We start from the raw sequence: 24,077 nt of genomic DNA, 5'->3' as shown, positions 1-24,077 counted from the left end.
CAATGTAATCTCTGGCAAAATTCCAATGGCGTTTTTCACAGAAATAGAAAACAACAAGCCTAGAATTTATATGGAGCCACAAAAGATCCCCAACAGCGAGAGCAATCCTAAGAACAAAATTGGAGGCACTACACTCACTGATTTCTGGTTATATTACAAGGCCATAGTAATCAAAACGGTACAGTAGTGGCCTAAAAACAGATATATAGACCAATGGGATACAGTAGAGAGCCGAGAAGGAAAATAAAACAAAAACAAAAAACAAAATCCTAGCCACTTTCTATTTAGGAAAACCTGAATTTAGTCTCTGCTCTGTTACTTCCTATATGATTTAATCCTTGCCAAGTGTTTTGACATCTTTAAGAATCTGTTATCTCAAAAAAAATATGTTATCCCATATAATACAGTAATAATACTAACTTTGTAGGGTTGTTAGGGAGAACTGAATGAGGTAATGCATTTGCAGCACGCTCCTAAGTATTCAATTAATGCTAACTTCTTGTAAGTAGGTGGATAAGAGAGTATCCGTCGATTCTATCTTTCCATTAAATGCAAAAATTAACAGCTCTGATGCTTTTGGAAACTTTTCAGTGATAGCACTAAATGGACATACAATGGTTGACGGTTTAATTCACCGCAGTAAACTCCTGAAGACCTGGGGCTTATCCTCATTATTTTACTTCCTCTAAAGTTCACCCTAGGACCCTGTTACTGATAGTAAATGTTTGATGAATGAAGAAACAAGGGAATAAATTAATGAAGGAGGGATCTGAGAGAAAGAATAGTTCCTCATTAGCTAAATTACAGTGTGTTCATGAGTAGCTAAGTCTCCCTTAAAACTTCTTCACACCCATAAAATCATTCTGCTGCGGAGAGTAAACATATTCACTTCAGTGACAGCAGCTGCTGTGAATTCCCATATTAAACACATGCTCTTTTCATACTTCATCATTAGTCATGTGTAGATTGTGCATTTCACAATCTACACATGATGGAACGGCTTTGCCTTAATCCAGCTTACTACTCTTGCTCGTTTTCCTCCCTCCTTAAGGCTAGACTAGAGTCAATAAAAATGAACATGGGGTTTGGGTCATTTCATTTCCAATATCATATGTAAAATATTCTGATTTTATTGTAAAACAAAATATAAAAACTGTGAATGTTCATAAATGTGTTTTTCATGGGTAATGTTAAAACTACAATATTTAGGTGATCTGAGACCAATGTTTAGTTTTCCAAAATGACCTTGCATTTTTGTCCAGATTTTGATTAAAATACAGAATGTGGCATGTGATCTCACTGAATCCCTGAGAACTTTTAATTTTGCCACAGCTCCTTCCCCATGGCTAAATTTACCATTGGACTCTAATCCATTCAGGAATCATTCCTGATGGAGTTAAAACGTATGTAGAACTCTTCCCACAACGTGGGGCACATGCTCTCAAAGGATGGAGATGACAGGGAGCTTCCCATAGGGCTTACGTAAAGATCCAAGAGGCAGCATTTCCTATTTTCCTACAAAGTTGACCATTGGTAAAACCAGCATTCATTTCATTTTCCTGGATTAGGGGTTCGGTTTTCTATTATTATTAGGATGAGGGTCCTTCCATGGATGCCAGCCTGCTTTTCTGAGCAGTTAAGAAACCCTGATTGACATTTTCCCAGGTCTCTTCCTTTGGCAAAAGATAATATCCTCCTATTCCCTGTATGTCCGTCAGTCGCTGACCTGAATAATAAAATAGTGTAAATGATACTGATGCTTTCATTATCACCTGCTGCACAGAAATACTGTTTTGAGATGAGTGATTTAAACTGTTTCCTGCCAACTCCCCCACACAGTTGTCCAACTATGCCTAAACCCGCCATACACATTAGACTATAAACGTTGGAGCCATTCTTTACAACTGGGAAGGTGTCTCTCTGAAGCATCAGTTCTCACTTCCTCCTCGTGCCTCCTACTGATGCTGCTAAAACCCCAGCAATAGCCCAGCAAAATCCTAAATTGCACTACACCACTACTGACACAGAAGCATGCCCTTGGTCTCATTAAGCTTTAACTCGAGCCATATTAAAAAAAAAATAAAAAAAAATAAAAAAAAAGATATTCTCTGGCTTCTCCATATGCTTAATGTTTTGTTGGCATAAAATAGATAAAATGTTTAATTTTCACCTTTAAAATGTGTAAAATACGTTGAATAATAATATGTGAATTCCTAGTTCTTTTTATTTACTTTTAGCCATTGTTAATTATTTGAGATAAACTAATATTTTGAACATGAATATGGTATTAATTCTTTGTCATGTTTATATTCTCATGGACATAGGCCCACTCATCATTTATAACATCAACTTCTTTTTTTAGACATAAATTATTTTTCTTACAAAACGTATGCTTTGGGGCACCTGGATGGCTCAGGTGATTAAACAACTGACTTTGGCTGAGGTAATAATCTCAGAATTTTGGGGGTCAAGCCCAGGGTAGGACTCTCTGCTCAGCAGGAAGTGAGCTTCTCCCTCTCCCTCTCCCTCTGCCCCTCCTACCATTTGTGCGCTCTCTCTCTCTCAAGTAAATAAACAAAATCCTTTAAAAAATATGCTTATGTGTCTTGGACAAATTTAGAAAATAATAATAGTAATAATACAATAGTTGAGATGTGTTGAATTCTGCTGTACCCATATGAACATAATTAATCTTCACAAAACTCTAGAAGGAAGTATTATTATCCTCATTCTTTTAAATTATTTTCTTTTGGAAGAATTTTAGACTTAAAAATGTATATATTACAAAGACAGTACAGGGAGTTCCTGTATACTCTCCACTCAGCTTTCCTTAATGTCGACATCTTCCATGGCTATGAACATTTATCAAAACTAAGAAATTAGCATCGATATCTTGTCACCAAACTACAGACCTTATTTGAGTTTCACCAGTTTTTCTACTGATGTCCTTCTTTATATTTCAGGGTATCCAGGTACCACATTGCATTTTTAGTCATCATTTCTTCTTAGTTTCCTCTGGTTTGTGACAGTTCTTCAGTCTTTCTTTGCTTTTTTGTAACCTTGACACTTTCGAAGTCATGGTCGACTATTTTGTAGACTCTCCATCCCCTAAACCAGGGCTGTCTGATAGGTTTTCATGCTTACACTAGGGTTGTGCATCTTTGCAAACAACATCACAAAGTTGTGGTGTTCTTCTTACTGTTATATCAGGTACATGACGTCATTGGTGATGTTAATCCTCATCACTTGATTAAGATGGCATCTGCCAGATTTCTCCACAAAGATAACACTTGTCCTTTAACACACCTTATTCTTTGGAAATGAATCATTAAGTTCAGCCTACACTCAAGGGAAGGGCATTTAAGCTTCACCTGCTGTAGGAGGAAGCTATGTGTACATTATTTAGAATTCTTCTATAAGGATTATTTGTCCCCCCCCCCATTTTTGTATTCACTCAGTCATGTATTTGTATCAGAACAGACTCACAGATATTTATTTTAGATTTTAGGTTATAATCCAATAGTAGTAGTAGTAATTTTTTCCTTCAAATAGACTTCATTTTTTCAGAGAAGTTTCAGCTCATCGCAAAATTTATCAGAAATACGGATTTCCCATATACTCTCTGCCCCCCACCACTCCCATCCACATACAACCCCCTCCACTATTACCTCTCTCTGGAGTGGTGCTTCTGTTATACTTGATGAACCTGCATCGACACACCATTATCACCCAGAGCGCATCGTTTACATTAGGTTTCCGGGTGGTGTAAGTTCTATGTATTTTGACAATCATATAATGATACATACCCACCATCACACAGAATGTATCCTCCTTTTTCATATGAGAAGAATGAATTACGGAGACATTGGGTTGCTCACAAAAGTGATGCAGTTGGTTAACATTGCATGAGTGAAATAATAACACCTCATTAAAATTCATTCTAAGTTTTGCTTGCATTACTTTATATATCATTTCCGTGTAGATGTACACTGTAATTGATTCACGTATCTCCTTATTTTCTGTTTTAGTGTTTTCCATTTTTCCACTTATTAAATATATATGTAACATTTGGATAGACATCCATCTTGTACTCTACCACAGGAATAGAGTATGTAAAGGCACATCTTGCTCATTCATTTTTACGTCCTCCATCCTTCCTCATTTATCCGTCTACTCAACAGCATTTAATTCAGTACCTAGCACCAATACAAGAGGTGATGAATGATTGTTTACTGAATGAATGATTATCTAATCAGTTATTGAGCTTAAGGTTTTGTCAGACACACCTTTGAAGCTGACACTATGGAAACCTGATTTCTGAGGTCTCTTGAGGCCCCTCTCAGAAGCAAGAAATAGGAGCAGAAGGGCTTGTTTTGATGTAGTGTCACATACTTAGCCTTCTTAAAAATGATTTAAGAGTTTCACATCCTGGAATGTGTTTTCGTAGAATATTATGTAAAGCCTCATAATACTTTTGGGGAATTTGTAAGTTCCACCTCTGTCAACAACCGTCCATGAACTGCATCAAGCTTGCAATCTAGGTTCCAGATCATTTTGATAGTCCACTGTTTCCTGAAGTCTAAAATTTTTATGTATAAAAACAGGAATGGTTCCACGGTAGCCTTCTAATGATAGACACAGAAAAGAACAACAACAAAAGACTTTTACTTTAGAGAAAATTACTTTGTCTAATACCACATACACTGTTCATACAACTAAAGTCATTTTATGAGAAATTTTAAAAAGAAATGTCTGAGAATGAACAACTTCCACTTGTGATTTCCTAATAAAGTATGAACATTCATCTCCTAGGTTTTAACTGTCCACATTTTCCTCCAAAAACACTAACTACACTCAGCCTATTTTCAGGCACTCTATTTTCTGGACCTAAATATCAGATTTATTTGAAAAAAAAAAATCCATTACCTGCCCCCTCCTCCTCCTCTTCAAAGTAAGCTCTATGCCCTACATGGAGTTTGAACTCAGGACCCCAAGATCAAGAGCTCCATGCTTTACCAACTGAGACAGCCAGTCACTCCACAAGCCCATTCTTCTTGATTTAAGTAATCAGTCTTCATTGCAGCATTATATAATCATGTGTGTTTCACTAATTACATCTTTTTTTTTTCTATTCTCATTCCTTTATATTTTAGACTTATTTCCCTGGTGTTGGTTTATATACCAGTAAACGGATTCTGCTGTTATCAAATGCTTGAGTTTTGATTGTACATTTAATCACCTTCCAACATTATTTGCCTCTCTGCTGCTCTAGTACAACCCTTATCTCTTAAGAATATGAATACTTTGAATTCTTTGAAGCCTTTGCATATCTTTATGATATATTGGGGTCTCCTGAGTAAATAATTTCTCTCAGGGTCTAATTTGATAGCTTTTAAAATTATTTTATTAATTGGACTCTGCAATCTACAACTGATGAAATATATAATGGGCATATGGTCATATATAGCCAAAGGAGTAATTCAGAAAGTTATTAAATTAGAACTGCTATAGCACTCTTGTAATTATGTAGGAGTGTTCTGAAAATGGCAAGCAGGAAGATGGAAAATTACTGGATCCTGGTGACATCCTGGATTACAGAATTAACCAACTCTAGAACTCCTCTATATTAGGATTTCTCATGTGAGATAATAACTCTTGGTGTTCAGGCTGTTTTTAGTTGGGTATCATACCTTACAACTCAATGATTTCTAACTGATGGTCTTCAGCATGGTCAAGAAGAAAGATAATTAAACATACTAGAAATTAAAACTAACGTGTGTCAACAAAAAACATCTTATGAACGGACAGAAAGTGAAGAAAATGTGATCTCCCATGAGAGAATTTGGAAGGACTCAATAGTGCAGGTTAAACTTCCAAGTGCGTTTCAGGAGTAAGTGAGAATTTATCAGGAAAAGGGTGTGTTGGAAACTACAAGAAATAACCATGGGCAGAGGAACAGAGTCAGGTCAGGAAGGGATCGTTAGGAATAAAGCAAGATCTGAAAACACTGGTCAGACACACGTGTGTATGCATGTGCATCCCCACACAGGTGAACAAGAGGGGAAAGAGGGGGAGTGTTTGAAACAGTGAGTGGTGAGGTTTGGAGTATTGACAGTGAGAACAGTAACAGGGTAAGAGGCGGGTATAGAAAGAGAGGTAGCCCCTCAAATTATGTTAACCTGAATGTAGAAGGGAGCCAACAGAGGGAGACCAACATGATCCCCTTCGGCGTGTCTTTCACCACACTGCACTGTCAGCATTTTGGAGGACGCAGTAGAGGGGGGATATAGGGCATCTGTGTGGGGTCAGAAGAAAGCTGGAACCAAATAAAATGTGGATGCCTCTGGGGTGGGTAGAGCCGAAAGTCCAAGTTGGGAGAGAGAATTGGGCAGGTGTTAATGAGCCCCCCATGCATATCACTCTAACTGGATTTTTCATCACTTCTTATCTTATCCTCTCAGGCATATTGCTGTCTTTGGAGTCCTTAAAGTTTGAAAGCTTTCTTATTCCTCAATCCTGTACCTGTTTTTCAACCTCATTTAGAGGAATTTGTCATCCTTCAGGTCTTATTTTTAATACTGCTTCTTTAGGAAAATTTACCTGACCCTCCAGATGGGTCGGCTCACTCTATTGTGTGCTGTGCTCTCAAAGCCATCGGAAATCCTTCGTGGTAGTCATCCAAATTGTACTTGATTAAATTTTTGTGAGATTACTTGTTTTAATGCAATTCTTCTAGCAGACGGGTTGCTCCTGGAGCACAGGGATTGCATCTGCTTTGTAAGCTGCCTTATTCTGGCCACATCTAGGTCACCCAGTAAGTAGTTTTTGAATGCATGAACACATGAATGAACTGCATGCATACTATCATCCTAAAGAGGAAGGGTGTGTACAGAGCATTAGGGTCAGGGCAAAAATAGGGGAATGTACTTTATTTAGATCAGTTGTCCTTTGTCATTTGAGATTTTGCAGACTCTACTAGTGTCATAAAAGCAATGGACTCTCCACAGAAAATTATACCTATAATTTAATATCAATTGACAGAAGTTTAAAAAGTCCTATATTAAAGGTTATTATTAGAAAGTTACAAAATTGAATTTAACTGGGAAGTTGAAAGTTATCTGGGCATCCTATGTTTGTAGGAAATATTATTGAACTAACTTTTAGTTTTAGCCTCCCTCTCTATTTCTATTAAAATGAGATGAAAAGGAATATATTTGAAAATATAATAGTAAAGATTCAGATTATGCATTGGAATTGACTTATTTAAGTTTCATAATTACAAACCATTTAACCTCTGGAGATGAATTGTTGCATTGTGAATATTATTCTTTCTAATAAGCTTCAGTATTTAGAAAATGGCATGTAAACAATGTAGGTTAAAAACTATGTAAGTTTATTGACTTAAAATGTCAATTTTTTTCCTGATTACATTTCGCAGTGGTTCAATATTAGGATTCATTGTGATTAAGGAGTATTTGAGTGAGCTCTACCATTTTCCTTCCTGTCAAATCTGGGCAAATTTATCTTTTTCTTTTTTTGAAGATGATATAGATGATAGATAGATAGATAGATAGATAGATAGATAGATAGATGATAGATAGATAATAGATGATAGATTTATTTATTTATTTATTTATTTATTTATTTATTTATTTATTTGAAAGAGAGAGAGAAGGAGCAGGAGGCAGGAGGGCAGAGGGAGAGAAAGAGAGAGAATCTCAAACAGACCGCCCTGAGCACAGAGCCGGGTGTGGGGCTCAATCCCAGAACCATGAGATCACGACCAGAGTGGAAATCAAGAGTCAGAAACCCAACCAACTGTGCCACCCAGGCTCCCCATGGGTAAACTTCTTAAACTCTGAATTGAGTCTCCTCATTTTTAAAAGGTAGCCTGATTAGTTGCTGAGATACAATGCACATGTTAACAAATTCTTCTGGCATATGGCAAGGGCTCTATAAATAAATACTGTTAGTTATCCCTCTTCCCCCAAAAAAAAGGAAAAAGAAAAAAAGCAAATTCAGTTCCCTAAAATTGTTTTAGCTGTTTTAATATTTTAAACCAGTAAATGTCTTGAGATGCCTGGGTGGCTCAGCGCTTGGGAAGCTGCCTCTGGTTCTGATGGTGACCCCGGGTCAGGATCGAGTCCCACATCGGGCTCCTGCGAGGAGCCTGCTTCTCCCTCTACCTATGTGTCTGCTTCTCTCTCTGTGTGTCTCTCATGAATAAATAAATAAATCTTCAAATAAATAAATAAACCAGTAAAAGTCTTTACTCCCACTTTAATTAACCCCATTAATCACGCTTATTCATATACTTTTCCAATCTATTTGCAAATAATCTTCCTCATGCATATAGGCCACACAATTCATATACGTAATATCAATCAGGTTACTGAGTTATTCTAGTATCTTAAAATTATCAGCAATACTACAGGATATAAGAAATGTATTTTCTAAGTATTCCTAGGCAATTGTTAGCATGAGAATGATTTATTCTTAAATGATTCTGATGTAAACAAGGATTCATGTCATTTTGAAATATTAATAAACATTACTGATAGAGTAATTAGTACTTCAGCTTACTGCAGCAAGTTTCATATTTAGAACACTTTGGAAACACTAATATTCTATTTCTCATAATTAATTTAGAATAATTCTACTCTTGAATAAATAATGTAAACTATTACTTACATTATTATTATTACCTCATAATGTTTTACCAATTTCATATTCCTTATAAATGAAGTTTAAAAATGCCCATGATGCCTTTGTTTTTTTTTTTTTTTAATTTTCATAGCTGGTCTTAAATATATATATATATATATATATATATATATATATATATATATATATATGATGTTAACTGAATTGTGTGGCAAGGACCCATGTTACAATCACCAATTCTGAGTAATTATGTCTAAGGCGTGTTGAGATGTTAAAAATGGTTTAGATACCATCGAAGTTCTTCATTACCTAGTGGATAGAGTCTAAATTCCTCAATCTAGAAGTCGAGTCTATTAACTACTTAATATAACATACATTTACTTTAAAACAATTTCTTTTAAAGATTTTATTTATTTACTCATGAGAGACACACAGAGAGAGGCAGAGACACAGGCAGAGGGAGAAGCAGGCTCCACACAGGGATCCCGACGTGGGACTCGATCCCAGGCCTCCAGGATCACACCCTGGGCTGAAGGCAGCACTAAACCGCTGAGCCAGCCGGGCTGCCCTATAACATACATTTCCACTACTGAAACTTTCTCCTTGGAGCATATTCATATACTTTTTAAAATCCCCACAGACCACATTCTGTTCTAGAGCTCTCTTCATTTTACCTCTGCTGAAATGTGATCATCTTCCCAAATTTCTCTTTCCCTCATGTCAAACTCCAACTCTATCAGACAATGCATCAGTTTCTTCATCATATTTCTGAAAAATTTTTTGACTGGAATTTATCTCTTAAAATATTTCATAATTTTATCCTTTTCTTATTTTAAAAACAATCTGTGCTATTTCAAGGGGAAAAAGGAGCCAAATAAATACATTAATTAATTAATTAATTAATATAGCATAAAACCGTTTCATAATATCTCCAACTAGGGAAAAAAAGACCTCACGTACTTTCTCTCACAAACTTTGTTTTGTGCATATTGTACATACTATTATACATTTTCACAGAACAGGATGATACTGTGTATATTCTTTTGTGAACCATTTTATCTTAACAAAGTGTGAATAATTTCCATGTCAATATATCTATTTTTAACTGCTGTAACATATAATTATTATTATATTTTATCTAAATTGTGTACATAATAATAAACATACATTATGTCCACCAACCAACATAAAAACAGAATTGGAGCATTATCAGTTTACTGACATTAGCTGGGTATTTTAAAGCAAAAATTTTGCTGATTTAGTATAAAATAGTAGTTCACTCAAGTCTCAGTTTGCAATCTGTTAATTGCTAATGAGCAAGAGATATCTTTTCCTAATGTAACACAAAATTAGTTTTTCCCATTATAAGACATGACTGTATCTTTCCCCTTCTTAAGTTTTGTCAATTATTTATTTATAAAGAATCTTTATATATTCTGGATATCAGTCCTTTGATTTGCAAATAACTATCCATGGTTCCAGTGTGTGTTTTTTCACTTTTTTTCATTTTCTTTTTTAATGTGTCTTCTAATAAAATGACTATGTAGTCAAATCAACCTATAAATTCATGTCACGATTAGTGCTTATTGTCTTTATTTAAAAAAGTTTCCTGTCCTGTAGTCATACAACTGTTCTTCTATATCTCTTCCAAATTTTTTACATATCATTTTTTCTACATTACTAAATCCACATACAATTATTTTAGTGATTCAGATGTACATATTAAATATTAATATGGATCATTGATTTTCTCAGTAATTGCTAAATAATGCACATTTCTCCAGTAACTTGCAATTCACTGATTTGTTAGATAACATCCAGTTTCCTCATTTTTATTTCAGTAAGTTTTGCAAAGTTATATTTTTCTAGAAATTTGACAACTTTATATGTGGTTTAAAATGGATTCACTTTAGGGGTGCCCGGGTGGCTCTGCTAGTTAAAAGTCCCACTCTTGGTTTTGGCTCCCATAGGTTGTGGTCTCAGGGTTGTGAGATTTGAGCACCACCCCCAGCAGAGCTACACCTTGGGATCCCCAACTTTAGGATTCTCTCTCTCCCTCTGCCCCTCCCCTGCCAATGCACTCTCTGTCTGTAAAATAATATTAATAATAAATGGATTGGCTTTAAAGTGTGCTATTGTTGCTAGATCTTTTAAAATTTTGTTGTAATATAGTTATAGCAGTTTTCTCATTCCAAATAGTTTATTTGTACTTACCAGTATTTCTACTATATTAATATTTCTTAAAGAATTATCATTTTCTGCTTAAGCTTCCTATTTGATTTTGTTTTCTACTTTTACAATTGTTTCTTCTCTCTTTATTATCAGCATTTTCTTTCTTTATTTGGGTAATTTGCAGACTTTTTAAGGGTTTTATCCGTTATTATAATATCAGTGTTTCAGAATTATGTAGTTTTCCTACAAAGGGTTACTTTGGCTACATTCCAAACATTTAAAATACAGCATTTTTATTAGAAATCCAATTTAGAATTTTTTAAAGGTGCATTATTATTTCCTCTTACACATATGAGTTATTTATAAATGTATTTTCTATTTATAAATATATTGTGGATTTGTAGGTCACACAGCAAATGAGAACTAAGGTGGCAGACAGAAATAAAGCTGCCAATCAGTTGATATTAAAGTAGGGCGATTAATCTAGATCATTTATATGGGCCCAAAGTAAAACAGGAGACCTTCGAAGTGGGCAAAAAGAACAAAAGGAAGGAGTTGTGGCTGTGGAAGACACAGAGACATATAGATTTACTGAGTTTGAAGACAGGATGGGAACTATGGCTGAGAGCATGAGTGGGGGACACCTGGGTGGCTCAGTGATTAAGCATCTGCCTTTGGCTCAGGACATGATCCTAGAGACCCAGGATCGAGTCCCACGTCGGGCTCCCTGCATGGAACCTGCTTCTCCCTCTGCCTGTGTCTCTCTGCCTCTCTCTCTCTCTCTGTCTCTCTGTCTTTCTCTCCATGTCTCTCATGAATAAATAAATAAAATCTTATTTTTAAAAAAAGGACATGAGTGGGCTCTAGCAGCTGGAAAAAGAGGATTGTATGCTTTTCTAGAGCCTCCAGAAATTAACATAGTTAATTGCTGAAAACTTGATTTATTTTTTTTAATTAATTTAACTTAATCTAACCATATGTGGCAAGTGGTTACAATATCAGGGAGTACAGATCTTGGCCATACCCAGCACATCAGAAGTGGAAGAAAGCAATCAACTGTTGAAATTTCTATCATCTTGCTCTGGATGGAGCAAAGCAAGGCGTCAAACCATTTCACAATGTTCTTTCAAGCACTGCAGGAACGTGCAGGGTCACCCCAGACCCAACCATGCTGGGGGCTTGCAGGAAGCCTTCATTTTAATTCACTGAGACCATTCCATCAGTGAAACATCTGACCAATAGAATTTTAAGACAGTAGCCTTGCTTTCTTCCACTCAGCGTGTTATAATTTGTCATAGGAGCAAGAGGAAGCTAATACTCTAGAATCGCACCCAACTTAGTATGACTTTGGACAAATGATTTAACCACTATTTGAGTTTTAATTTTCTTTTCTGCAAAAATGGGGATTCTAAAATACCTTTTATCTTCTTCATAATTTGAAAACAAAACAAAACAAAATAATACTTTACCACTTTGACCTGAAGGCATATCATAATCTTGGCATATGACCTTATTCTACTATCTCTTCTCCTGGAAATGTTATGAGTTGTATCTTTTTCACTCCCTTGGAATCACAGAGGTGTTATCATACTCCGTCATTCCTCCATCTTCAGGAAGCGTTTGTGAAGGAAGGCGAGATGGAGCTGGGACCAATGGCACTGGTAGGACTCATATTACAGAGTCAGGGAAGAAGGCAAATTGGGACAGAAGAAGCAAATTAAAGGAAAGCACAGAGAGGAGCGTGTGTGACTTGCTCAGAAGATATGGAATACCCTGGGGGTTGCTGCAAGGGGTCTTGTCAAAATAATTTTTTTGATAATTGGAATAGTACATAGTTATAGAACTTATCACAGACAGCTTCTGCTCACATTGGACCAAACAAAACTCCAAGATTTGTTTTTGTTAAGAACCCAGTCAGCTCTGTTTGTTTTAGGGAATGCTTTGTTGACTCCTATTTAGAGATAACTATGGCACAGAACCCCACTAGAGGGTTTGTGTTTCCTCTCAGCAATCCTCGAACTTTGGTAAACAATCTGGAGACTGAAGAACTAGAGAGAAACAGAGTATTAGGAAGCTTTGGGCTTTCGGGGTAAAACTGTGCTTCAGAAATACCTTAAGATTGGGAAATAAGAGGTAACCAAAGACAAGGATGCGTGTTTTCTGCTGAAGCATGACAGAAGGACTTGAGTGGAATTAGGAGCACAGAACTAGAAGAGCATTAACTGACTTTGAAAATTGTACATTAGGTGTTGATATATTTTATTTGTATTGCAGCATATTATTTCACCCTGAGGATAGACAGGGAGGTCAAACAAGGAAACAAGGAGAAGCTTTTGTTCTTTCAACTTTTTTTTTTTTCTTTTTATAACATTCTGAGTCATCTCCCATAAAATTGTTTTTGACTATCACCACATACGGTTTCTTTGGTCACTCTCTGCCTCATTTTATGTGTGAGCCAAAGTTTAAAAAGGATGAATCTGGAAAAATTATGGATGGACAACATTGGAACCACCTTCCCATATGACTTCCATTTGTCAACAATCTCTAAAACTGTGAGAGATTTTTATTAGATCAAACCTAATGAGTATGTACAATAAGAAGATATTTGGTGAAGTTAATTTAGTAAATACAAATGGGTATTTGTATTCTTCATATAGAGGGCAGTTTTACGTCCTAATTTAAGAATTGTTTTTCTTAATACAATTACTTGATCATAAAGCAAACTTTAATGAAATTAAAGCATACTGTAGCAAACTGGACTCTACAGAAAAAGTACTCTGCAAAGGGCCTCTTTCTTTTTCCCAGTAGCACCTAAAACAGAAACTGGATGCTTGAGGAGAGTCATTACATAATTTGAGGGTGAAAAGAGGATGAACAGTAAATGGCGATGAGTCCTGTCAACTATTATCTCTAACAGAGAGGTATTAAGATGGAGTTGAAAATACAAAGAAATCAGAATATGGCATCTTGGGTTAATTATTAGCCGTGTCATCCAAAGTACTTTGATTTGGGAGACTCAGTGAGCATATCAAGTCTCAGTTCCTTTACCCAAAGGTGGAGCTAGCAATACGTGCAGAGCTCACGTGGGGTACAATATGAAGAGTTCTGTGATGTTTCTATTCTTTTAAATAATATCAAACATCTTCATTTGTCAACTTTGATGCAACCTGTGAAGAGTTGTAGAGATGAAGGGGGCGTTATCTTTGCCTTTAAAAAGTTCATGATTTCAGGGCGCCTGGATGGCCCAGTTGGTTAAGCTTCTGCCTGTTGATCTTCACTCAGGTCAGGATCTCAGGGTTGTGAGATAGAGCCCCACGTGGGGCTCCCCACTGAACATGGGGCCTGCTTGAGATTCTCTCTCTCCCTCTCCTCTTGCTCCCCCACCCCCACTTATGAACATGCACATGTCATGCTCCCTTTCTCTCTGCCCCCCCCCAAAAAAAATAGTTGATGATTTCATTTTTCTGTCAGGACCCTGGGAACTAAATTAAGCAACAAAACAATTCCAATCGCTTTATTCATGTTCAGGGTCCTCATTCCAAGGAAGATACAGACCACAGCTTGGTCTTGGAGAGGCCATTGCATGTGCAGGCTTTGGCAGGATGTTCATCCCATCATTTCTCATTGTTTGAGTTCTTCAGTGCCCTTATACTGGCCTCTAGTTGCCAATGGTACAGGTTCTGTACATCTCATTTGTGTCCTCTCTTTAACACATCACTGTCCCTCATTGGCTGTTGCCAGTTTTCTTAATATCATTGTTTCCCCTTTCCCCCCCCCCCTTTTTTTTTTTTTCATTTGTTCAGGTAGGAGAGTAAATGTAATCCCTGTTATTCAATCTTGGTTAGAAATGAAATCTAATCTCATTCTAAGACAATTAAATATTATATTTAAAGTACATACCAGTTGAAAGAAATATGTTGTGATATATATTTTATATATACTATATATGTTTGCATATATATAAATATACATATATATACATATATATATGTATATATATATATATATATGTATTTATATATATATTTGCACTTATAATTTGCTGTGAGGATACTGTTTGTGAGCCCAGAATCAAAGCTTTATTTTTCCACACCATTCACTTTCACACTCCCTGATTATTCTTCTGGATCTTTTCCACTGCTAAGGAAAGAACTTCACACATCACCTATTCCAATTTCCTCATGTGATATATTAAAAATATGCAGTATATAAAAATCAATTTAAATTAGAGAACAGCCACGTAGGTAATATACGTGCCTATGCTTCCTCCAACAGAACATGGAAATGACTAAGATGTGCCATTTACTTTGGAATTCTTTCTTTGACAAGCGCACTGCTAAGGATGCTCATTTCACCCATTTACAAAAGTTTCTTTAATAGTTTTTATCTTTAAGATAGGTTCTCAGTGCTATTTCAAAGGTTTAGGCTTTGGGATTTTTTCATCAGAGAAGAAAAGAGAGGAGCACATGGGTGGCTCATTTGGGTAAGCGTTTGCCCAGGTCAGCTCAGGTCATAATCCAGGCGTTCTGGGATCAAGCCCCGCATCAGGCTCCCTGCTCAGCAGAGTCTGCTTTTCCCTCTGTTCCTCCCCCTGCTCATGCTCTCTCTCCCTCTCTCTCTCTCTCTGTCAAATAAATAAATAAAACTTTAAAAAAAGAAAAAAGAAAAGAAAAGAGAAGAGAAGAGAGAGAAGAAAAAAAGAAAAGAAAGAAAAGAAAAAAGAAAAGAAAGAAAAGAAAAGAAAAAAAGAAAAGAAAGAAAAAAGAAAAGAAAAGAAAAGAAAAGAAAAGAAAAGAAAAGAAAAAAAAGAAAAGAAAAGAAAAGAAAAAAGAGGAGAGGAGAGGAGAGGAGAGGAGAGGAGAAGAGAAGAGAAGAGAAGAGAAGAGAAGAGAAGAGAAGAGAAGAGAAGAGAAGAGAAGAGAAGAGAAGAGAAGAGAAGAGAACCTTGGATATACTACTGAGGAAATGTAAAACTATTTTGCCTTGGATAGAATTACGGAACATATTCAAGTGCTAGGAAAATGAGTATCTAACACATTTCTAAATTGCTGTAAGAGGTATTTGTTCAGTTTCCTGTGGCTACTGTAACACATCACAAAGAATAATGTGATGGTTTAAAATAACAGAAATTTATTTTCTTACATGTCTAGAGACTTGAAATCTGAAATTTCACAATACCGTACTCTCTCTGGGAGTTTTAGGGGGAAAATAGACTCCCTGCATGCGTCTTTCACTTTCTGGTGGTTGTGTGAATATTCCTAAGTCTCTTGTCTCTACTTTCATCTCCAAGAAAAGAAGAGAACCTTCAAAATCTTTTTTTTTTAATTATTTATTTATTTATGATAGTCACAGAGAGAGAGAGAGAGAGAGAGAGAGGCAGAGACACAGGCAGAGGGAGAAGCAGGCCCCATGCACTGGGAGCCCGACGTGGGATTTGATCCCGGGTCTCCAGGATCGCGCCCTGGGCCAAAGGCAGGCGCCAAACCGCTGCACCACCCAGGGATCCCAGAAGAGAACCTTCAACACCAAACTCTGCTAAATCTGATCTGAGAATTTTCAGCCTCAGGAATTATGAGAAAATATTCTGTTGTTTAGGCCCCCCAGTTTATGGTATTATGTTATGACAACCTAATTGGACTAAGACACCAGGTAATTTCCTCTTCCCTTAATTTCATCCTTAATTTCATCACATCCTTTACCATATAAGGATGGTATTTGTTTTGCCATTGGACGTAACATATATTTTTGTGGGGCTCCATTGTATACCAGATAGCCTATTAAGTAGAAAATCTGTCATTGTTTTCATTTTTAGCTAAATGATACAGTTTGTTTTCAATCTATAATTTAAAAAGTTACAAATATCACGGTTTACGATTAGAAAATAAATATAGTTTCAGTGGTATGCCATGACCCACATTGCTGCTTGTACCCATTTCCCTCTTGGTTTTTCACTTTTTCTTTTACTGAGGCATAATTGACAGAGAACGTTATATTAGTTTCACTTATACAACATAATGATTTGATATTTGTATATGTTGCAAAAGGATCGCAGCAATAATTTCTAGTTAACATCTGTCACCATACAAAGTTACAAAATCATTTTTTCTTGTGATGAGAACTTTGAAGAGTTATTCTCAGCCACTGTCAAATTATGCAATACACTATTATTGACTGTAGTCACCATGTTGTACATTAAAGACTCATAACTTTTTTATTTTATAACTGAAAATGTATATTTGACCCCCTTTACCCATTTTGCCCACCACCCAATCCCCACCTCTGGCAATCGCCAATCTGTTCTCTGGATCTGTGAACTTATTTCTTGGTTATATTTTTCGTATTTTGCTTTTAGTGAGAACATAGTGCTTCTCTTTTTCTGTGTGACTTGTGTTACAAACGTAATATTCTCAAGGCCCAACCATGTCACTGCAAATGGCAAAATTTCATTCTATTTATGGCTGAATAATATTATATATATATTATATATATGATAATATTCTATTTCCATCTTTATCCATTTATCTATAGTTGGACATTTAAGTTGTTTCTATGTCTTGGCTATTGTAAAGAATGCTGCAATGAACATGGGGGTATATATATCATTTCAAGTTAGTACTTTTGTTTTCTTCAGAGAAATACCCAGACTTGGATTATTTGATAATTCTATTTTTCATTTTTTGAGAAAATTTCGTACTGTTTCCCATAATGTCTACACCAATTTACATTCCTAGTGACAGTGCGGGGTGGGGAGTGGTCAGTGCCCTTTGCTCCACCAACGTTTGTTATTTCTTAGCTTTTTGATAATGGCCTTTCTAACAAATGTGAGGTGATATGTCATTATAGTTTTGGTTTGCATTTCCCTTATGATTAATAATGATGAGCATCTTTTCAAGTACCTGTTGATATTTATATATGATTTGAATATATTTCTTTACCGCTCAGAACATTGTCTTTTCATTTTGGTAATGGTTCCTTTAGCTGTGAAGAAGCTTTCTAGTTTGCCGTAACCTCACTTATTTACTTTTGCTTTTGTTGCCTTTGCTTTTGGTGTCATATCATCTCCGCAACCAATGTCAAGGAGCTTACCACCCGCATTTTCTTCTAGGAATTTTATAGTCACAGGTCTTATATTCAATATTTTAATCCATTTTGAATGGTGTATGGTGTAAGAGAGTGGTCCAGTTTTATTCTTTTGCATGTAGCTGTTCAGTTTTCCACCACCATTTTTTGAAAAGATTGTCTTTTCTCCATCGTATATCCTTGGCTTCTGTATCATTAATTAATTGAACATATAGGTGCAGGTATATTTCTTAGCTCTCTATCCTGTTCCATTAATCCATGTGTCTCTGTATTTGTACCAATACCATGCTTCTTTGATTACTATAGTTTTATGACATAGTTTGAAATCAGGAGGCCTGATTCCTTGAACTTTGTTCTTGGTCAAGATGGCATTGGCTATATGGGGTCTTTTGTGGTTCCACATGAGTTTTAGAATTATTCAACCTATTTCTAGGAAAAATGCCATTAAAATTTTGATAAGGGTTGCACTGAACCTGTAGATTTCTTTGGGTCATCTGGACATTTTAACAATACCGAGTCTTCCAATTCACGAGCATGACATATTTATCTATTTATTTGTATGTTCTACAACTTTTTTTCATTGATGTCATAGTTTTCAGTGTCTTTCATCTCCTTGTTTAAGTTTATTTCTGAGCATTTTATAATTGGTAATGCTTTTGTGACTAAGATCATTTTCTTAATTTCTCTTTTTGATAACTTGTTATTAGTGTATAGAAACATAATAGATTTTTGTATATTGTTTTTATATCCTGCAACATTACTAGATTCATTTACTATCCAGAATGTCTCATTAATTCTAAAAGGTTTTTGGAGCAGTCTTTTTGGTTTTCCATATATAGTATCATGTCTTCTGTGAACAGAGGAAAGTTTACTTCTTCCTTTCTGTTTGGATTCCTTTTATTTACTTTTTCTTGCCTACCTGCTCTGGCTAGAACTTACAAAGCTATATTGAGTAAAAATGGCAAGAGTGGATTTTGTTCTCTTGCTCCTAATTTTAGAGGAAAAGCTTTTAGCTTTTTACCATTGAATATGATATTGGCTCTGTGTTTGTCATATATGGTCTTTATTATGTTTAGGTACATTTCCTCTCTCCCCACTTTGTTGAGAGTTTCTGGAAAGTAAATGGGTGGAGAGTTTTACAAATGCTTCTTGTGCATCTCCTGAGACGATTCTATGATTTTTATCCTTCATTTTGTTAATGTCATTTATCACACTGATTTGCAGATATTGAACCATCGTGCATCACTAGAAGAAATCTCACTATGGCATATGATCTTTTTAGTGTATTTTTGAATTTGATTCGCTAATATTCTGTCGAGAATTCTTGCATCCATGTTTATCAGGGATATTGTTCTGCAAGTTTCTTTTCTTGCAGTGTACTTGTCTGATTTTGGTAGCAGGATGATGCTGGCCTTGTGAAATGAGTTTGGAAGGATTTTCTCTTCTTCTATTTTTAGGGAGAGTTTGAGAAAAATTGGTATTAATGAGTCATTAACCATTTCTCAAAATCACGAGTGAAGTCACCTGGTTTGGACTCTGGTACCTCCAGACAATGGAATGTTAATCAACACTAAAAAGAAATGAGCTATTAAGATGTGAAAAGACATGGAGGAAACCTAGATGCATATTACTAAGTGAAAGAAATCAATCTGAAATAGCTACATACTGTATGATTTCAATATAGGACACTCTAGAAAAGGAAAATCTGTGGAAAATCTTAAAAGAACAGTGGTGTCCAGGGTTGAGGAAGGTAGGGATGAATAGGAAGAACCCAGAAGATTTTTAGGAGCCATGAAAAATATTCTGATCATTTAATGATGGATATGTGTTCTTATACATTATTCCAAACCCAAGAGTGAACCCGAGTGAAAACTGTGAGCACTAGATGACAATGATGTGTTGATGCAGGTCCATCTCTGATAACATTTGTAGTAACCTGGTGTGGGATGTTGATAATGGGGAGGCTGTGCATGTGAAGGACTGGGGCTATATGAAAAATCTTTATGCCTCTCCCTCAATTTTGTTGTGAACACAAAATTGTTCTATAAATATAAAGTAAAAAAAAAAAAAAGACAACCAACAAAACAAAACAAAACCATGCTGCAGTTTAGGTGTTCTTGACCTAATTTAGCAACGCAGCAGAAAACAGAAACCCTCCAAAGTTATATGCATTTTCCAAGTCCCCAATTTATTTATGTGCTAATCCAGAATCTGAAACCTCATTTCTTAAGTCCAAAAATATATTATCTTTCCCTAAAGTCAGTTCCCATTCTGTACTAATTCATCATATTTAACAAGGCTACTTTCCAAAGAGGCATCTCACTGATGACAAACGTTTATATGTATTATATGTATTTATTTATTTTTAAATATTTTATTTACTTATTCATGAGAGACACAGAGAGAGAGAGAGGCAGAGACACAGGCAGAGGGAGAAGCAGGCTCCATGCAGGGAGCCTGATGTGGGACTCGATCCCGGGACTCCAGGATCACGCCCTGGGCTGAAGGTGGCGCTAAACTGCTGAGCCACCCAGGCTGCCCAGTATATATATTATATTTAATGTAAGTTCCTCAATACTACATTTTTGTATTTAAAGTAATTTAACTTTTTAGATTTTGTTGCTCACGCTGGTGAAGCAATGTATCATTTCCTCCAGTTGTTGAAAGTAATTAATATATGTGTTTTTTTTTCCTGAAGCAAAATGGAGATAACTTCAGTTTTGATATAGACGTTGGCAAACCAGGCACCCCGGTTTATTAATATGTGAACACAAGGGTAGCGATGGCAAACTTATGGAAGAGAAAAATTACACTGTCATTCTTTTCCCTCCACTTTTTCTAAATTTAACAGTTAATGAAGCTGTTTTTATCATCTGTCCAAAGTAGCAAAAGCCCACGAAAACAGACAGGTAGGTAGGTAGGTAGGTAGGTAACTAGGTAGGAAGAAAAGAAGGGAGGAAGGAAGGAAGGAAAAAAAAGGGAAAAAAAGAAAAAAAGAAAGAAGAAAGAAATAAAAGAAAAGAAAAGAAAAGCAAGAAAGGAAAGAGAAAAGAAAGAAAGAAAGAAAGAAAGAAAGAAAGAAAGAAAGAAAGAAAGAAAGAAAGAAAGGAAGGAAGGAAGGAAGGAAGGAAGAAAGAAAGAAAGAAGAAAGAAAGAAAGAAAGAAAGAAAGAAAGAAAGAAAGAAAGAAAGAAAGAGAAAGCAAGCCTTTTATTTTGGACATATTCCTTGTCTCAGCCTTACCACCAGAATCTGGGGGCGTTTTCACAAATGTACATTACTTGCATGAAAAAAATATCAAACATTAAATTTTATTAATATGCTACATATTTATATTTTAGAAAGATATTTAAAATCTACCCTAAAAGGTAATCTCCATCATTGGTGAACCTGTTATTATTCCTATGAGCCTCTCTAGGTGGGTTGTGTTTCCTTCCTGTTAGTTCTGTGGTAAACCTGTACGTCAGCCCTTATGTTGTGCTATCAGTTTTATGTTATTGATTTGACTCCCTGTGTCATCCAGGTCTCTGTAATTCTGTGCAACCAACATTGACGCTTACCAGATTAAATGAAGCAGCTTTATTGATAGAACATCAATAAATGTTCTGTCAATTTAAAACAGAGCTCATAATACCAAGGACAAGATAGAAGTAAGACGTCTGGGAATGGGCAGAAACAAAGGCTGCTTCATATGACTGGGTGTATGAACCATAAGGAACAGTCTTACCGTAGAAACAACTTGGACAAGGCACCCTACTGGAATTAATGTACCTAATCATTTATGGCCTCCTTTTAATATAATCAAAATTAAATTCTGGGATGCCTGGGTGGCTCAGCGGTTTAGAGCCTGCCTTTGGCCCAGGGTGTGATCCTGGAGTCCCGGGATCAAGTCCCACATCGGGCTTACTGCATGGAGCCTGCTTCTCCCTCTGCTTGTCTCTCTCTCTCTCTCTCTCTCTCTGTGTGTGTGTGTGTGTGTCTCATGAATAAATAAATAAAATATTTAAAAAAATTAAATTCTAAGAATGGAAGTTTCATGACCTAACTTGGGTCACGTGCCAATATATTGGGTCGGTCAGGGAATTTGACACATAAAACAGCACTTTGGAAACACCATACCATGAAAGAGGAACGAAATCCAGAATGAAATCAGGAGCTATTAGGAAGGTAGAAGCTATGATGACAATTAATGAAGAACAAATGGTAGCTCTCTGAGATCAAGAAGCATGTTTTTTAATGCTTGATATCAGTTCCAAACACACTACTTCAGAGTGGATGCCCAATTAATGTTGACTCACGCTACTAGAAGTAATTCAAAGTGTCTGATTTTGGAAAGATTTCTTTAACCATAAATATCTCCATTCCTCTTGATTTAGTTTTGATCCTTAATTCTTATTTTCCTTTAGTCATGAGAAATATATTTTAAATAAACGATGAAAAGAAAACCAAAACTTACTGAGTACAAAATAGGTACTAGCTTCAAAGGATGCAACAATGAATAAGGCATGATATCCTCCCTTCATGGGTTTCTAGCTTATAAAGAGAGTCAGACGTTTAAACCCGATGACTAGTGTGATAATGAGCTATCTCGCAGACTGGTACCACGAAGATTGATACTCCTCACCACATTATAACCTAAAATTCAGAACCACCGATGTCTTTACCTGAAATACACATTTTTGCAAGTGCACGCTATGAAATATTATTTAGACGTGTAAAGGATAGTTACAGCCTTACACTTACCTTTAGGTAGATAAAGCATATATATGTGTATAAAAATAGAATTAAGGCCGTCACGAGCACTATAATTGTGACTGTGTAAATATCCATGCATGTAGGTATGGACAAAGGTTGAAAGACGACACTGAGAAACAAAAATAGCTATCGCCAGAGTGATGGATTTTATATTTCATTTTCCTTTAATGCTATTATACAGTAAATGAATTTTCAAAGTTATGTTAGGACTATTTAGCCAATACTTTGATTGCTCAACGGAAACAAAATACACTACGATTATTCCTTGCCTCTATATCTTTTGGTAGTTGTGGTTCTTGCTGTAATGGCCGGGAGAGACTTTCCTTCCCTATTAGCATTTATGTATTCCCCCTGCATTTTTTAACCTATTTCTTCAAATTATCTGTAATTTGTGGGTTATAGGAAGTCCAGTAGGTTTTAGCTAGACGGAATGGCTGTTTTGAGTCATGTTAATCCATTTAACACTGCTGCTGAATAGTGTCTGTCTAAGTCCTAAGTGCTTTAAACTCTCTGTTAGCCACACACAGGTAACCCTCTCTGCTACAAACCTAACTTTTCTCCATGTTTCTCTATTACTACAGAATTTTTTTTGATTTCGTAGGTTCTAACCTTTGCTCTCAACAAAGAGCAATCTCTTTTCAACTGCCAGAATTAAAGTATTTTTTTAAATTTTTATTTATTTATGATAGTCACAGAGAGAGAGAGAGAGAGGCAGAGACACAGGCAGAGGGAGAAGCAGGCTCCATGCACCGGGAGCCCGACGTGGGATTCGATCCCGGGTCTCCAGGATCGTGCCCTGGGCCAAAGACAGGCGCTAAACCACTGCACCACCCAGGGATCCCTATTATTTTTATTTTTAAAGATTTTATTTATTTATTCATGAGAGATACAGAGAGAGAGGCAGAGACACAGGCAGAGGGAGAAGCAGGCTCTATGCAGGGAGCCCGACGTGGGACTCTATCCTGAGTCTCTAGGATCATGTCCTGAGCCAAAGGCAGATGCTTTTTTTTTTTTTTTTTTTTTTAAAGATTTTATTTATTTATTTATTCATGATAGTCACAGAGAGAGAGAGAGAGGCAGAGACACAGGCAGAGGAAGAAGCAGGCTCCATGCACGGGGAGCCCGACGTGGGATTCGATCCTGGGTCTCCAGGATCGCGCCCTGGGCCAAAGGCAGGCGCCAAACCGCTGCGCCACCCAGGGATCCCAAAGGCAGATGCTTAATACTTCAGTTCAGGCTTTGTTACCATCTACTTGATCAATGCACATTGCTTCTTTCTTGGTTTCCACACCCTAATTTTCTTCTGTTCCATTTTTGCCTTTGTATTGCTACTATCTCACCCTAACAAAGGCCATAGCCATGTCATATGCCTGCATTAAAAGACCCAATGGACTCTCTTATGGCTAC

The 24,077-nt window shown here is 36.2% G+C and overlaps 1 protein-coding gene and 1 non-coding gene across 3 annotated transcripts in view; one reads left to right on the top strand and one right to left on the bottom strand.

Moving 5' to 3' along the window:
* LUZP2 (leucine zipper protein 2) overlaps nucleotides 1-24,077 on the top strand; it is a 472,421-nt gene that overhangs the window by 417,263 nt on the left and 31,081 nt on the right. The window lies entirely within an intron of this gene.
* Nucleotides 11,891-12,021, bottom strand: LOC144295570 (small nucleolar RNA SNORA9). The gene has a single exon (XR_013362661.1). It is a non-coding gene; the product is annotated as a small nucleolar RNA SNORA9 (small nucleolar RNA).

This window comes from Canis aureus, chromosome 23 (assembly GCF_053574225.1).
Source record: "Canis aureus isolate CA01 chromosome 23, VMU_Caureus_v.1.0, whole genome shotgun sequence".
NCBI lineage: Eukaryota > Metazoa > Chordata > Mammalia > Carnivora > Canidae > Canis > Canis aureus.
This window is presented reverse-complemented; position numbering and strand designations above follow the sequence as displayed.